The 16,232-nt window shown below is 49.4% G+C and overlaps 1 protein-coding gene across 6 annotated transcripts in view; it reads left to right on the top strand.

Moving 5' to 3' along the window:
* The first annotated feature begins 3,085 nt into the window (after window positions 1-3,085).
* DZIP1 (DAZ interacting zinc finger protein 1) overlaps window positions 3,086-16,232 on the top strand; it is an 86,260-nt gene continuing 73,113 nt past the window's right edge. For 3 of the 6 annotated variants that reach the window (XM_048853417.2, XM_048853435.2, XM_048853392.2), the window contains exon 1: window positions 3,087-3,326. The gene's annotated coding sequence lies outside the window, so the exon portion shown is untranslated. Of the gene's footprint in view, window positions 3,327-16,232 lie in introns of all 6 variants that reach the window. The other 3 variants (XM_048853400.2, XM_048853427.2, XM_048853407.2) reach the window with 2 other exon arrangements.

Below are 16,232 nucleotides of genomic sequence, written 5' to 3'. Positions count from 1 at the left end.
TAAGTTACCATAGGTATAATTACTCCAGCCAAGATAGGTTAGGCATTTTAGAACTCACTATTCAAAGAATTAAATTTAAGTGTAAGAAAAATAAAAATTATGAAATGCATAGATCAGTCAAACTAAAATAACACACTTTGAAAGAAGAAAATTACAGAGAATATATGTGCATTGCAGGAAGTACCAAGTAGTACCAACAGCCATAATACAAGTATGTGCTGGAAGGTGAGTGTGAAAGATTGTGTGTGACACACAGATTGTGTGTGTGCTGGCTGTTGGGGAATTTTCTGAGACAGGCCGAGCACTGTCCCTTTAAGGCACTCACTGAAAGCTCTCCTGCTCCTGAGCCCTGTCTCCCCTCCCCCACTCTGCAGAGCTGGGGTACAAAGGCAGGGTGGAGGGGGAGACAGTGGGTGTGTGTGTGTGTGTGTGTGTGTGTGTGAGAGAGAGAGAGAGAGCGCGTGTGCGCGAGCTGGCTTCTGGGGAAGTCTCAGACACTATGCGCTGTCTCTAAGGCACTCACTCACCGCCTGGAAGGCTCAATCAGACCTCAGACGGCAGCGGCTCTCTTCTGCTGAGTCCTGAGTCCTGTCTCCTCTCCCCTGCTCTGTGGAGATAGGGTACAGGGGTGGGGGGAGTGGGACACCCTGACATCAGCACCCCTTTTCCCGCACACACTCTGCACAGCCAGCAGGAGGGTCCCGGGAACAACTTCTGGGGCAACGTGGCTGCAAAGCAGCGAGGGAAGGGGAAACTGAATACACGCTGCTGGATGTGTGCGGCTCTGCTAATCAAGCGCACAGCACTTGAATTGCTACTGGGTAACCAGGCAGCTTAGAGGGAACACAGCTGTATTGGTGTCCTTTCAGGGGTTAGCAAGACTAGCTTGCTCTGGGGAGCCCTCTGCAGGTTGAAGACAAGCCCCCTGGTAACACCCTGGCAGTTCCTTTAGGGCGGGCCATAACCTTGTTACCCTTTTATTAAATTAGAAGCGCTACTGTAGGCTAATTAATTGGTGTCTATAATTTATGGTAACACCAGGATCAAAGAGTGAAATTGAACTCAAAGCATTTGAATATTTACAGTAGATATGCAGTTTGGCATAAATACAATACAGAGTTTAAGGACTGTGAGTAAGACATGAACTCCACTTTTACTTATTCCCTTGATGATGTAATAGCTAAACAAAGTCTACTAAATCAGTTGAGACTCCCTGCTTTGCTTTCTTGAGAATACAGCAGCTTCTATGGCTTAAGTTAATTTAATATGAACTAAATTGGTCAGACAGCTCAGACAAAAATCTCTGTGTGCGCCTTCCTTTGGGTCAAAATAAATTCAAAGGTGTGTTGAACTCAACTGATGTAAAAAGAAAAGGAGTACTTGTGGCACCTTAGAGACTAACCAATTTATTTGAGCATGAGCTTTCGTGAGCTACAGCTCACTTCATCAGATGTTTACCGTGGAAACTGCAGCAGACTTTATATACACACAGAAATCATGAAACAATACCTCCTCCCACCCCACTGTCCTGCTGGTAATAGCTTATCTAAAGTGATCAACAGGTGGGCCATTTTAAGCTATTACCAGCAGGACAGTGGGGTGGGAGGAGGTATTGTTTCATGATTTCTGTGTGTATATAAAGTCTGCTGCAGTTTCCACGGTAAACATCTGATGAAGTGAGCTGTAGCTCACGAAAGCTCATGCTCAAATAAATTGGTTAGTCTCTAAGGTGCCACAAGTACTCCTTTTCTTTTTGCGAATACAGACTAACAGGGCTGTTCCTCTGAAACCTGTCAACTGATGTAGAAGACCAGTCACCAAACTATTGAGAGAGGTGCTTAGTTACACATCTAATAAACATCTTTTGGCGCTGGTAGGCCCAGTTCCTTAAATAAAATCCTTGTTGATTTCAGTGGGAGTTAAGCACCTAAATATCCTTGAGAGTCTGGGCTCTTTAGTGCCTTTCCTCAAATTTTGTTAGAAACAGCTACTGATTAACTACTCATTTTACCACCAGCAAGGAAAATCTTTACTATTCAGGTAACAAAGCATCTTTTAAGAATAAGGATTGTGGAATTATAGCAGAGATACAAATATCCATTCATTATTAAAGGAGCTAAAAGTCATCTACTATTGACTCCCATCTCAACAGAATGATCTAATTTGCCTTGGTCTGTCCTGAATCTTATAATGCAAAAGACCAGCATGAGTATGTACTAGTGAGACATTACTCAAAGAGGGTAGAGGCGTGGGCAACCTTTTTTCTCCCTCCCCTTTTTGTCCTTTAATAGTGTTAGAAGGAATCCTATGGGTCAGAGTGAACGAGTTGTAAAAGGACTTGTAAATTTCAGCCACCATAGGCTTGGCGGTTAACGGGGCAATTGGGGCACTGCTGAACAAGGGCCAATTTAAGGTTGCACAGGCACACCTCCAAAATGGAGGCTTAGCCTCCCCTAGCCTCTTATACCCACCACCCAAGCAGATCATTCTGGATTCCAAAGCAGCTGCAACCCTTCCCAGCTTGAAATCACCCACAAACTCTGTAAGTGTACTCTCCATGCCATTAAGCATTTGTAGTCATTTGTTGAGTGTCAAGAAAAATATCTTAAACTACAGCTTTTTTTAACAGCGTCTCCTAATTCATAAAACCTTGATCTGTCCCCTTCCGCCCTCGAGTTTGAGGAAAATCAGCAGTCCGCTTTGGGCTAAGTTCCAGAAACCAAACACAACTCTGTGAGACCGCGAAGGCGCGCTGAAAATTAGCGGTTTGGCGAGGAATCTCTGCCGTAACCTTAACGGGGGTGCCACAACCCTCACCCTACGAAGTGAGCTGGGGCACTGAGGGCGCTGGAGACTGAAAGGTGGTGGAGTCGTGCGGGAGGTCGCGGCTGGCGGAGCCACAACGTCTTCGCTCCTTGATATTCAGCCTGTGGTCCCGCTGCCCCCCTCCCGGGGCGGGCTTGCTCCCGCTGCCGCCTCCTCTGCCCTCCCTGACCCATCTCCGCATTCTCCCGGCATCTGAGAGCGGAGGCGTGTCTGCGCCTGAGAGCCTGGGGATAGGCGGGAAGGAAGACGGGAGCGGGGAGGAGGGGGAGCTGCCAGCCCCTCTATGACATGGAGCAGGAGCCGCCGCGGAGGCGGCGGGCAGGCGGTGCTCTGGAGCCGCTGGAGGCGGGCGGGGAGCAGCAGCAGCGCTGTCACCCCCGCGGCCCGCTCCCCTCTCCTGGCGTAGCCGGAGTCGCGCTGCCGGGCTGCAGCTACAGCGGAGCCGGCGGGCGGAGGAGGCGCTGCCCGGGGACCCTGCTGTGTGGCGGCCGCCGCCTGAGGTGAGAGCAGCGAGGCAGGGGCTGGGGTGCCGCCCTCCGTCTTCTCTCTCCTGTTGCGCGCGAGTACGGGTCTGCCCGCAGCTGTAACCAGCCTTTGGGCCGGGCCCGCAAGTGGCGCCCCCGCTGGGCTGGTTTGGGAGCTCTCGGTCCCGCCGGGCGTCCATCGCAGCCAGCGGGGCTTCTCCAGCCTCGCCTCTGCTGGGGCCCCACATTGGGGAGGGCGAGATCGGGCTTCGCAGAGCCCCTGGCTTCGCTGATGGAGGGAGCCCGGTGCAGGAACCTCTCCAGCCAGGCCCAGCTAGACTCGTCTCTCCGCCTCCTCTCCCGAGTCACCCTGCCGCCTGCCTCACGTTGGCTTGGCTCGGCTCCGACTAGCGGGGCGGGTTGTGAATAACTCTCAGGGTTTTATTGGTCATTTAGCCTAAAGCAAGTATTTTGGAATGAGCAGCAGCGCACTACCATGGGGCTCTGATCCGGATTGGGCCTTTGGGTACCACTGCAATGTAAACAAATTTTTGGAGGCACCAGTCAGTGCTACAGTTCAGTTTAAATTTTGCACTTAAAGCAGGTTCCCAACCTCTTTGTTGTGGATTAAAAAATACATTATATTCTTCCAAAACTACTCTTTGGGTGCAAGTGTCAATGTTCAGAGTACTTATAAGGAAATCTGTTAATTTGTTTAGGAACTAAAATTTAAAATGAGTCCTTTTAGAAATGTAGTGCCCAGTGTCACGTTGTTGTTGCTTCCACTGATCTCAGTGACAGAATAGCACAGACTTTTCCCCCAGTTCTGATTGAGTTCCCCACAGTTTCCTTTCAGCAGCTAACTCCCCCCACTTTCTGAACATGTGTAAGAAAGCTCACCCTGGAAAGGTCCCATAGCTACTTCTAATGTCTCCTTTAGTGCCTGTGTTCAAAGTTGCACTGCTTTAAATTTAAAACAGATTTAGGCCATGTCTACACTACAAACATTGACCGTTGCACGTTATGTCAGTGTACAGGCACCAAAGTTTGTATATCACTCGTGCATGTGCAGGCACGGGCGGTGTGTAATGGAGGCTGGGGGAGGCTAAGCCTCCTCAGACCTCATGCCTCGGGGGTGCGGGAGAGTGGCTAACGTGACCAGATGTCCTGATTTTATAGTGACAGTCCCGATATTTGGGGCTTTTTCTTATATAGGTGCCAATTACCCCCCACGCCCTGTCCCAATTTTTCACACTTGCTATCTGGTCACTCTAAGAGTGGCGCATTATCTCAGCCAGTTAGGGGCCCCCAGAAAAGGCCCCTCCCCTCACCACAGCCACGGGTTGCAGGGCTGTGGCAGGGGCACAGAGCTTTTCTGGTCTCGGGGCTGCAGTGGGGGTGTGTGGAAAGGAGTGGGGGTGGAGGCTTGGGGGAAAGAGTTGGAGTGGGGGCTAGGGCCATGGACAGAAGGGGTGGAACTGGGGAGCCCAGAGCCCCACCGCTGCAGCCTCTGGCTGGGGAGGAGGGGCTCCAGGCTCGGAGCTCCGGCCAGGGCCAAGAGCTCCGCTGGCATGCCAGCTGGGTCCCCAATCGAACTCTCAGCCCCAGCCGGGGCGGTGGGAGGTGGTTGAGAGCAGCAAGCAGGGGCAGGGCCTCGGGGCTAGCCTCCCCAAAGGGAAGCTTCACCTGCTGCTTATGTATGCGTACATGCTGCTTGCATTGGCAATGAGAATATTCACCAGGAGCGCTTGTGTAGATGTAAAGTGCACGCATCGCTGTTAGGTGTCCCAGTATGCCAGCTGCTGCCATCCTACACAGTGCCTTCTGGGATATTTCTGCAGTGTTTTGTGGGATAGTACTGCTTTGTCCAGGGATCTCTGGGAGCTAGGGGTCAAGTTCCAGCATGCAACTTTCTCCATCCCATAATGTCATCCATATCCATAATTTTTCATAGAATCATAGAATATCAGGGTTGGAAGGGACCTCAGGAGGTCATCTAGTCCAACCCCCTGCTCAAAGCAGGACCAATCCCCAACTAAATCATCCCAGCCAGGGCTTTGTCAAGCCTGACCTTAAAAACTTCTAAGGAAGGAGATTCCACCACCTCCCTAGGTAATGCATTCCAGTGTTTCACCACCCTCCTAGTGAAAAAGTTTTTCCTAATATCCAACCTAAATCTCCCCCACTGCAACTTGAGAACATTACTCCTTGTTCTGTCATCTGCTATCACTGAGAATAGTCTAGATCCATCCTCTTCGGAACCCCCTTTCAGGTAGTTGAAAGCAGCTATCAAATCCTCCCTCATTCTTCTCTTCTGCAGACTAAACAATCCCAGTTCCCTCAGCCTCTCCTCATAAGTCATGTGTTCCAGTCCCCTAATCATTTTTGTTGCCCTCCGCTGGACTCTTTCCAATTTTTCCACATCCTTCTTGTAGTGTGAGGCCCAAAACTGGACACAGTACTCCAGATGAGGCCTCACCAATGTCGAATAGAGGGAAACGATCACATCCCTCAGTCTGATGGCAATGCCCCTGTTATACATCCCAAAATGCCATTAGCCTTCTTGGCAACAAGGGCACACTGTAGACTCATATCCAGCTTCTCGTCCACTGTAACCCCTAGGTCCTTTTCTGCCGAACTGCTGCCTAGCCATTCGGTCCCTAGTCTGTAGCGGTGCATGGGATTCTTCCTTCCTAAGTGCAGCACTCTGCACTTGTCCTTGTTGAACCTCATCAGATTTCTTTTGGCCCAATCCTCTAATTTGTCTAGGGCCCTCTGTATCCTATCCCTACCCTCCAGCATAGCTACCTCTCCTCCCAGTTTAGTGTCATCTGCAAACTTGCTGAGGGTGCAATCCACACCATCCTCCAGATCGTTAATGAAGATATTGAACAAAACCGGCCCCAGGACCGACCCTTGGGGCACTCCACTTGATACCGGCTGCCAACTAATCATGGAGCCATTGATCACTACCCGTTGAGCCCGACAATCTAGCCAACTTTCTATCAACCTTATAGTTCATTCATCCAGCCCATACTTCTTTAAGTTGCTGGCAAGAATACTGTGGGAGACCGTGTCAAAAGCTTTGCTAAAGTCAAGGAACGTCCACTGCTTTCCCCTCATCCACAGAGCCAGTTTTCTCGTCATAGAAGGCAATTAGATTAGTCAGGCATGACTTGCCCTTGGTGAATCCATGCTGACTGTTCCTGATCACTTTCCTCTCCTCTAAGTGCTTCAGAATTGACTCCTTGAGGACCTGCTCCATGATTTTTCCAGGGACTGAGGTGAGGCTGACTGGCCTTTAGTTCCCAGGATCCTCCTCCTTCCCTTTTTTAAAGATGGGCACTACATTAGCCTTTTTCCAGTCGTCCGGGACTTCCCCCGATCGCCATGAGTTTTCAAAGATAATGGCCAATGGCTCTGCAATCACATCCGCCCACTCCTTTAGCACTCTCGGATGCAGCGCATCTGGCCCCATGGACTTGTGCTCGTCCAGCTTTTCTAAATAGTCCCGAACCACTTCTTTCTCCACAGAGGGCTGGTCACCTCCTCCCCAGGCTGTGCTGCCCAGTGCAGTAGTCTGGGAGCTGACTTTGTTCGTGAAGACAGAGGCAAAAAAAGCATTGCGTACATTAGCTTTTTCCACATCCTCTGTCACTAGGTTGCCTCCCTCATTCAGTCAGGGGCCCACACTTTTCTTGACTTTCTTCTTGTTGCTAATATACCTGAAGTAACCCTTCTTGTTACTCTTAACATCTCTTGCTAGCTGCACCTCCAGGTGTGATTTGGCCTTCCTGATTTCACTCCTGCATGCCCAAGCAATATTTTTATTCTCCTCCCTGGTCATTTGTCCAATCTTCCACTTCTTGTAAGCTTCTTTTTTGTATTTAAGAGCAGCAAAGGATTTCACTGTTAAGCCAAGCTGGTCGCCTGCCATATTTACTATTCTTTCTACACATCGGGATGGTTTGTCCCTGTAACCTCAATAAGGATTCTTTAAAATACAGCCAGCTCTTCTGGACTCCTTTCCCCCTCATGTTATTCTCCCAGGGGATCCTGCCCATCAGTTCCCTGAGGAAGTCAAAGTCTGCTTTTCTGAAGTCCAGGGTCCGTATTCTGCTGCTCTCCTTTCTTCCCCGTGTCAGGATCCTGAACTCGACCATCTCATGGTCACTGCCTCCCAGGTTCCCATCCACTCTAGTTTCCCCTACTAATTTTTCCCGGTTTGTGAGCAGCAGGTCAAGAAGAGCTCTGCCCCTAGTTGGTTCCTCCAGCACTTGCACCAGGAAATTGTCCCCTACATTTTCCAAAAACTTCCTGGATTGTCTGTGCACCGCTGTATTGCTCTCCCAGCAGATATCAGGGTGATTGAAGTTTCCCATGAGAACCAGGGCCTGTGATCTAGTAACTTCCGTGAGTTGCCGGAAGAAAGCCTCGTCCACCTCATCCCCCTGGTCTGGTGGTCTATAGCAGACTCCCACCACGACATCACCCTTGTTGCTCACACTTCTAAACTTAATCCAGAGACACTCAGGTTTTTCTGCAGTTTCATACTTGAGCTCTGAGCAGTCATACTGCTCCCTTACATAGAATGCAACTCCCTCACCTTTTCTGCCCTGCCTGTCCTTCCTGAACAGTTTATATCCATTCATGACAGTATTCCAGTCATGTGAGTTATCCCACCAAGTCTCTGTTATTCCAATAACATCATAATTCCTTGACTGTGCCAGGACTTCCAGGTCTCCCTGCTTGTTTCCCAGGCTTCTTGCAATTGTGTATAGGCACTTGAGATAACTCGTTGATCGTCCCTCTTTCTCAGTATGAGGCAGGAGCCCTGCCCTCTCGCACGCTCCTGCTCGTGCTTCCTCCCAGTATCCCACTTCCCACTTACCTCAGGGCTTTGGTCTCCTTCCCCTAGTGACCCTAGTTTAAAGCCCTCCTCACTAGGTTAGCCAGCCTGTTTGCGAAGATGCTCTTCCCTCTCTTTGTTAGGTGGAGACCGTCTCTGCCTAGCACTCTTCCTTCTTGGAGCACCACCCCATGGTCAAAGAATCCAAAGCCTTCTCTCCAACACCACCTGCGTAGCCATTCGTTGACTTCCATGATTCAACGGTCTCTACCCAGGCCTTTTTCTTCCACGGGGAGGGTGGACGAGAACACCACTTGCGCCTCAAACTCCTTTATCCTTCTTCCCAGAGCCACGTACTCTGCAGCGATCTGCTCAAGGTCATTCTTGGCAGTATCATTGGTGCCCACGTGGAGAAGCAGGAAGGGGTAGCGATCTGAGGGCTTGATGAGTCTCGGCAGTCTCTCCGTCACATCGTGAATCCTAGCTCCTGGCAAGCAGCAGACTTCTCGGTTTTTCCGGTCGGGGCGGCAGGTAGATGACTCAGTCCCCCTGAGGAGAAAGTCCCCGACCACCACCACCCGCCTCCTTCTCTTGGGACGGTGGTCGTGGAACCCCCAACCCTAGGACAGTGCATCTCATGCCTTCCAATCGGCGGAGTCTCCTTCTGTTCCCTTCCCTCAGATGTATCATCTAGTTCACTCTCCGCATTAATACCTGTGGAGAGAACATGAAAACGGTTACTTATCTGTATCTGCATTGCTGGTACATGGATGCTTCCCTTTCTTCTTCTGGAGGTCACATGCTGCCAAATTTCTTCACCATCCTCCTGTCCCCGCAGTGCAGCCTGCTCTGAATCTGCAGAACGTTGTGTCCGTAGAAGCATATCCTGACGTCTGTCCAGGAAATCTTCAGTTTCTCTTATGCAACGCAGGGTCGATACCTGTTGCTCCAGACCTTGAACCTTCTCTTCCAATATGAAGACCAGCATGCACTTTGTACAGACAAAGTCGCTTCTGTCCTGTGGAAGAAAGACAAACATGGCACATCCAGTGCAGGTCACAACAGCTGAACACTCCCCATCCATATTACCTTCCTTCTACGAGCTTCCTCAGGAGTTGTAGTAAGTACTCTTTAAAATAATCCCACAAACCTGCATGGCACTCCTTGGTCTCTGCCATCTCTGACAGAAGTATGGAGTCCGCAGAGCTGTGCGTTTGTAACCTTTGGGTGGACTAGAGTTCATGTCATTGCCCTTCTCCAGTGCCTAAAAAAACCCCAATTCCCATAGAAAAGTAGCTGGAGACCCAGAATTCAATCTCTAAGGATTTTCAACAAGGATCGCAGAGGGCTAACCTCCCCACATTCATATCCCGAAAGAAACTAAAGAAATGAATTTAATTAACTAACAACTTTATAAAAACTTACGATAAAGAAACAGATAACAACAATTTAATTTTTACAACATAACATGGCTATTTTATAATCCACATAGATTATTTTCACAGTTCTACATAAATAAAGAAAACAAATTAAAATCAACAGTTCAGTCCCCACAGAAACACAGTGAGAAGAAGAAGAAGAGCTCCGAAAAGCTTAGGTTGAGTTCACCTGAGTCTCAGAGTCTTTGATCACCAATCTATACAGTTTGCTGAGTCTAAAACATCATCTTCCCTCCATTTGCTTATAGGAATCTTCATGGGATCCATGCGGACTCTTCCTCTGTTAAAATCACTGTTAGCTAGTCAGCTAACTGATTAACCAACCACTCAGTTAAGTGTACAGATTTTAAAAAAACAAACCAACCTGTTACAAGAAAATACAAAACTGAGAATAGCAAAATATAAATGACTCGTTCTCGATTACTACATTTAAAGAAAAGTTGGTGAGTCATACTAGTTGAGACAATTTAACTAAAACAGTTTGGCTAAAATAAAAAAAAACATTCAAAGTATACAGTTAAAATAGAAGAAATTATTTTTCCCTCCCAATTTCTCCTTTGTGTAATTAACATTACCCATGCTTACATGTTAGAGGGTTAACAATATCACTAACCTGCTGCAAAATGCTTCAGGGTTAGAGGAAACAGCTTGCTTTCTGCTCCTGGGCTCAGCTTCTCCCAACTCACACAGGGCACATGGCCTTTTGTAAAGCAGCTACCCTGACTTCTTGTCCTCATGGAGTCTGACCCCAGCAACAGGGAACCTATTGGAGCATACCCCAAACTACCACAACCACACGCAAAATCCAGATGCTTCTGGATGTGGAGGGCTAGAAACAATGAAGTCCCCAGACACAATTCTCTTCTACCTCCACATGGGCCTCTTAAAGAGGTATCTCCCTATTAGGCACATGGGTTACACGCTATTCTCATAAACATTGAAAATACAGGATGCAAGGTTCTCCTGGATTTCCTGTACCCTCAGGACCCACAACAACTGGGGACATGAGGATTTCTTTGAGGACAGTTTGCTGAGGGACATAGCGAAAATAATTCAAGGTTGTTGGTGGCCTTCATGGAACACTGGTTGTGGATCTGAGAAACAAAAGCTGACTGCTGATATTGCATCGTAATGCTGGTGGGGCAATCAGCAATGGCTGCAGAACTTTTGGATGCAGAAGGCCACATTCCTGGATCAGTGTGCCAAGCTTGCAGCAACCCTCCAGCACATGGACACCAGAATGAGAGCTACATTGCCAGTGGAGAAGCAAGTGGTGATTGCACTCTGGAAGCTTGCAATACAAGATTGCAATTGGTGGGTGGGAAATAATTTTGGATTTGGAAAATCCACAATGAGGACTGATGTTGTACAAGTTTGTAGGTCCGTTAATTGTATCCTGCTACAAAGGACAGTGACACTCAACAATGTGCAACAGTGGGGTTCCTGAACTGGTAGGATGATAGAGACATACATATCCCTATTTTGACACCAACCCACCTTGCCACAGAGTACATCAACAGAAAGGGTTATTTTTCTATGGTTATACAACTGTTGGCAGATCTCTGGGGATGCTTCACTAATATGAAAATCTCAGTCTTTAAGAACTCATATCTTTAAGAACACGGGACTGTTCAGAAACCTGCTGGCTTTCCTGACCAAAGAATTACCATTGGCTATACTGAAATGCCGATACTGTTTCTAGGGGGGACAGCCTGCACTTTGCTCCCTTGGCTCATGAAGCTATTCATTGGCCACGGCAAGGTGCAGCTAACAGCTCAGCAGGTGCAGAATGACTGTTGAACGTGCTATTGGCAGATTGAAGAGATGCTGGCAGTGCTTGCTTTAGTCACTAGATTGATTCTCAGTAAGAAAAATATCCCAATGGTTATAGCTTCCTGTTTTGTCCTGCATATCTGTGAGGCAAAGGGAAAAAGCTGATGCCAGATATAGGCTGAAGGTGGAATGGCTGTCTGCTGACTCTGAATAGCCAAACACAAGAACTATTACAAGAGCTCAACATAGAGCTATGCAATTGAGGGAGGCTTTGACAGAGCATTTTAATGGCCAGCCACAGTAGTGTTCTCTGTGCCTGGAGCTCTGGATGTTGCTAAGAACTGTATAGTGCTTACTGTACATTTATAAATATGACTGGGTGTTTTCCTGAAGCTATGAATTATGTGGTGTTTGGTGCGTATTTATAAGTAGTTTGCTTTGCATATCACTATGCATTCTACAATATTTGTTGTGATGCAAGAAAGATGATTTGATAATCCAAAATTAGAACTTTATTGAATGGGGAGGTGGGGGAACAGCATAGAAAATCAGTGTGCAAAAAACCCCACAGGTGATGCTATCCACATTTTTAACATAACTTATTGGGCTGAAAATTTACTATTAAAAAGGAAGTAAACATGTATGTCCACTTCAGTGCACAAATGTAGACAGTTGTGGCTACACATACATGAACCGTAGTCCTCACAGGTCAGTGTATGTGAAGCTGTGGTTTTCCTTGCTGTCCCCAGCTTGGAGTAGCAAGGGTAACAATGTGCCATATAATGCCACATGGTATGTTGGAGCATGGGGGCAGCGACCACGGAGTTCTTCAAGGACTGAAATAGGTGGAGAGTCCAAGATTTTTAAACCTGTGGGTCCATCACAGTCTGCAGCATTTGGGTTTGCAGCCTGAGAAGACTCATTATGTCCTGGTGGGACTTCTGGGTCCGTCTTCTCTGTCTTTTTTCCATGGTATCAGTAATATTGGCCCTCCAAGCCCTTTGTTCACAGTCTGTTGCAGCACTGGCTTGCAGGATCTTGCAGAACATGTCCTCTTTCATCTTTCTCCTCCTCATCAGGGTCAGGAATTCTGCAGATGGGGAGAGGGCTCCCCTTAAGGCCGCCCTGCCAGAAGCTGCTGATAAAAACAGACACATGTACTCCAGGATTTACAATCACAAGGGAAAGATAAATTTCAAAACTCCCTTCCGTTACTCCCAAAAACACTTTTAATAAGAAATGCTTATTAACACTTCAGCTTTAGAACACCTCTGCATAGCACTGCTCTCCAGCCCCAGCCACGATGAATACAGCCCACCAAGGGCAAGGTGGGAAGGATTTTCTGTTCCACGAAGCTATAAAATTTCAGTCCCTATTCCATGGGTATGAGTATAGAGCAATGGCACTGAATATTGGCACTATTTTCCACAGGTTCTGGTGATCTTAGCTGATATCTCACTCCTCAGGGTAACAAAGGCACAGAGAGCACAGTTGCTGACGTTCTGAACCCGCCCAGGCCTGTATGCCATTAGCCTGTTTACTGCAATGGTGCTAGCCAAACTCATCACAGAGTGGCATAAGAAAGTGCCCTATCGTGGAAGAAGAAATAAGGCAGCCATCTCTAGAAATCTTCCGGAGAAGATTGTGGAGTATCTCCCTGAAAGTTTCATCAAGATCTCTCTGGTGGATAAAAGGAACATCCCTATGCACATGAAGTGCTCTACATCCCTCCCTCCCCAGCCTAACCAACAGGGGAATGAAAATCAGATGCAACTCTGCTCTGTTTGTTGTACCCCTACCTCTTCTCCTACAAATAAAACAATGAAAAGTCGATATCTTTCTCTTGTTAACAGACTGAGTGTCATCTTTAAATTTAAACATGTATGCATTTTGCCTTATACACTTACGCAAGTTCCCTTCCCCTTGATCAGGCTCATCTGCATTTTACCTGGTGGGACTGGTTAGATTGTGGCACGGTCTCAAACAGGTACCAGCTCGTGGCATGGCTGGAGTCACCCACTGCATCTTCCCTCCTACTCCTCCTTGGTGTTCACTGCAGAGGTCTCTGTCTCAGGTTCCTCAAAGGTATCCACAGTGGTCTGCTGGGTGCTAGTGGGATCTCCACATAGTATGGCATGCAATTCCTTGTAGAAGTGTCAGGACTGCAGCGCAGTACTGGATCTATTGTGCTCCCCTTGATCCCAGCCCAGAGCACCCTCCTGTACCTCAAACCCCTTCATCCCCAGCCCCACCCCAGAGCCCACACCCCCAACGAGAGCCCTCACCCCCCCCACACACACACTCCAACCCCAATTTTGTGAGCATTCATGGCCTGCCATACAATTTCTATTCCCAGATGTGGCCCTCGGGCCAAAAAGTTTGCCCACCCCTGCTCTATACCATTTGGGGAGGTGGTTTTACTGCATCGCTGGAGTTGGCTGAAGACAAATTTGAGTGTAGATACATGCAGGAATAGGTCAACGCAGGGCAACTTACGTCAGTCTAAGTTTGTAGCATAGACCAGGCCTTATTTAAACCAGTTCAAAACCCTGTGTGAACACTCCTAAACTTGGTTTAATATTGATTGAACAAATGAAGCACTTACATAAACTATCTGGTTTACCTGAATTGGTTTAAAAAAAATCACACCTTTAATTAAACCTGTGCAACTTTGAATAAAAACAAGACCCTAATCTCGTGTGTGCACACATGTGCTCTCTCTGTCCTTCTGTATGGCAGTAGATGTGCATTTTATGTGTATGGGAGTAGATTTTGGTTGTATATGTCCTATATGGGGATGAATTATACAAGGGTGTATATTGGAAATGGGAGATGTGAAACGTATGACTAGTGGGTGAGGTGTACTGGAAGGGGTTGTGTGATGTTCATAGGAAATGGCTGGAGGGGAAGAAATGTAGGATGTGTTTGTGGGTTGAATGCTATGTGGAATGTGTATAGGATACAGGGGTGACTGTGAGGATGAGGAGAGTGTACAGTGGGGTGTGTATACAATATGAGTTGTGTAGGAGTGTCTGGGGAGGGGGTGATATGGAATGTGTTTGGAAATGACTGGAAGAATGAGAAGCTGAGGTGTATATGGGAGGGGTTGTGTATGCAGGGGTGCAAGGTGTTCGGGGGTGAGGAAGGATGGTGTGGGGGGGGACAAAGTGTTTAGGGATAGAGTGGTGAGGATGGGGTGAGGTGTTTGGGGATGGAAGAGTGAGGCAGTGAGGGGTATGGGGATGAGGAGGTGTTTGAAGATGGGAGGATAAGGAGTATAGGGGTGAGGTGGTTACGGATGGGTGAGTGAGGTGGTGAGGTGTTTGGGGACGAGGGGAGTGAGGCGGTGCAGTGTGTATGGATGAGGGAGTGAGGCGGTGTGAACAAGGGTAGGGGTCAGGTGGGTGCGGGTGGGAAGGTGTTTGGGATGGGGGAATGAGGAAGTGAAGGGGGGTCTGGTGGGTGCGGGTGGGAAGGTGTTTGGGATGGGGGAATGAGGAAGTGAAGGGGGGGTGAGGCCGCAGGGGTGGGAAGGTGTTTGGGATGGGGGATGAGGAAGCGAAGGGGGGGTCAGGTGGGTGGGGGTGGGAAGGTGTTTGGGAAGGGGAATGAGGAAGCGAAGGGGGGGTCAGGTGGGGGGGTGGGAAGGTGTTTGGGAAGGGGAATGAGGAAGCGAAGGTGGGGTCAGGTGGGGGGGTGGGAAGGTGTTTGGGATGGGGGAATGAGGAAGTGAAGGGGGGGTGAGGCCGCAGGGGTGGGAAGGTGTTTGGGATGGGGGATGAGGAAGTGAAGGGGGGGTCAGGTGGGTGGGGGTGGGAAGGTGTTTGGGAAGGGGGATGAGGAAGTGAAGGGGGGGTCAGGTGGGTGGGGGTGGGAAGGTGTTTGGGAAGGGGGATGAGGAAGTGAAGGGGGGGTCAGGTGGGTGGGGGTGGGAAGGTGTTTGGGAAGGGGGATGAGGAAGTGAAGGGGGGTCTGGTGGGTGCGGGTGGGAAGGTGTTTGGGATGGGGGAATGAGGAAGTGAAGGGGGGTCTGGTGGGTGCGGGTGGGAAGGTGTTTGGGATGGGGGAATGAGGAAGTGAAGGGGGGGTGAGGCCGCAGGGGTGGGAAGGTGTTTGGGATGGGGGAATGAGGAAGTGAAGGGGGGGTCAGGTGGGTGGGGGTGGGAAGGTGTTTGGGATGGGGGATGAGGAAGTGAAGGGGGGGTCAGGTGGGTGGGGGTGGGAAGGTGTTTGGGAAGGGGGATGAGGAAGCGAAGGGGGGTCAGGTGGGTGCGGGTGGGAAGGTGTTTGGGAAGGGGAATGAGGAAGCGAAGGGGGGGTCAGGTGGGGGGGTGGGAAGGTGTTTGGGATGGGGGATGAGGAAGTGAAGGGGGGTCAGGTGGGTGGGGGTGGGAAGGTGTTTGGGAAGGGGGATGAGGAAGCGAAGGGGGGGTCAGGTGGGGGGGTGGGAAGGTGTTTGGGATGGGGGATGAGGAAGTGAAGGGGGGGTCAGGTGGGTGGGGGTGGGAAGGTGTTTGGGATGGGGGAATGAGGAAGTGAAGGGGGGGGGTGAGGCCGCAGGGGTGGGAAGGTGTTTGGGAAGGGGGATGAGGAAGTGAAGGGGGGGTTAGGTGGGTGGGGGTGGGAAGGTGTTTGGGATGGGGGATGAGGAAGTGAAGGGGGGGTCAGGTGGGTGGGGGTGGGAAGGTGTTTGGGAAGGGGAATGAGGAAGCGAAGGGGGGGTCAGGTGGGGGGGTGGGAAGGTGTTTGGGATGGGAGATGAAGAAGTGAAGGGGGGGTCAGGTGGGTGGGGGTGGGAAGGTGTTTGGGAAGGGGGATGAGGAAGCGAAGGGGGGTCAGGTGGGTGCGGGTGGGAAGGTGTTTGGGAAGGGGAATGAGGAA

The sequence above is a fragment of the Caretta caretta genome, chromosome 1, assembly GCF_965140235.1.
Source record: "Caretta caretta isolate rCarCar2 chromosome 1, rCarCar1.hap1, whole genome shotgun sequence".
Taxonomy (NCBI): Eukaryota; Metazoa; Chordata; order Testudines; family Cheloniidae; genus Caretta; species Caretta caretta.
This window is presented reverse-complemented; position numbering and strand designations above follow the sequence as displayed.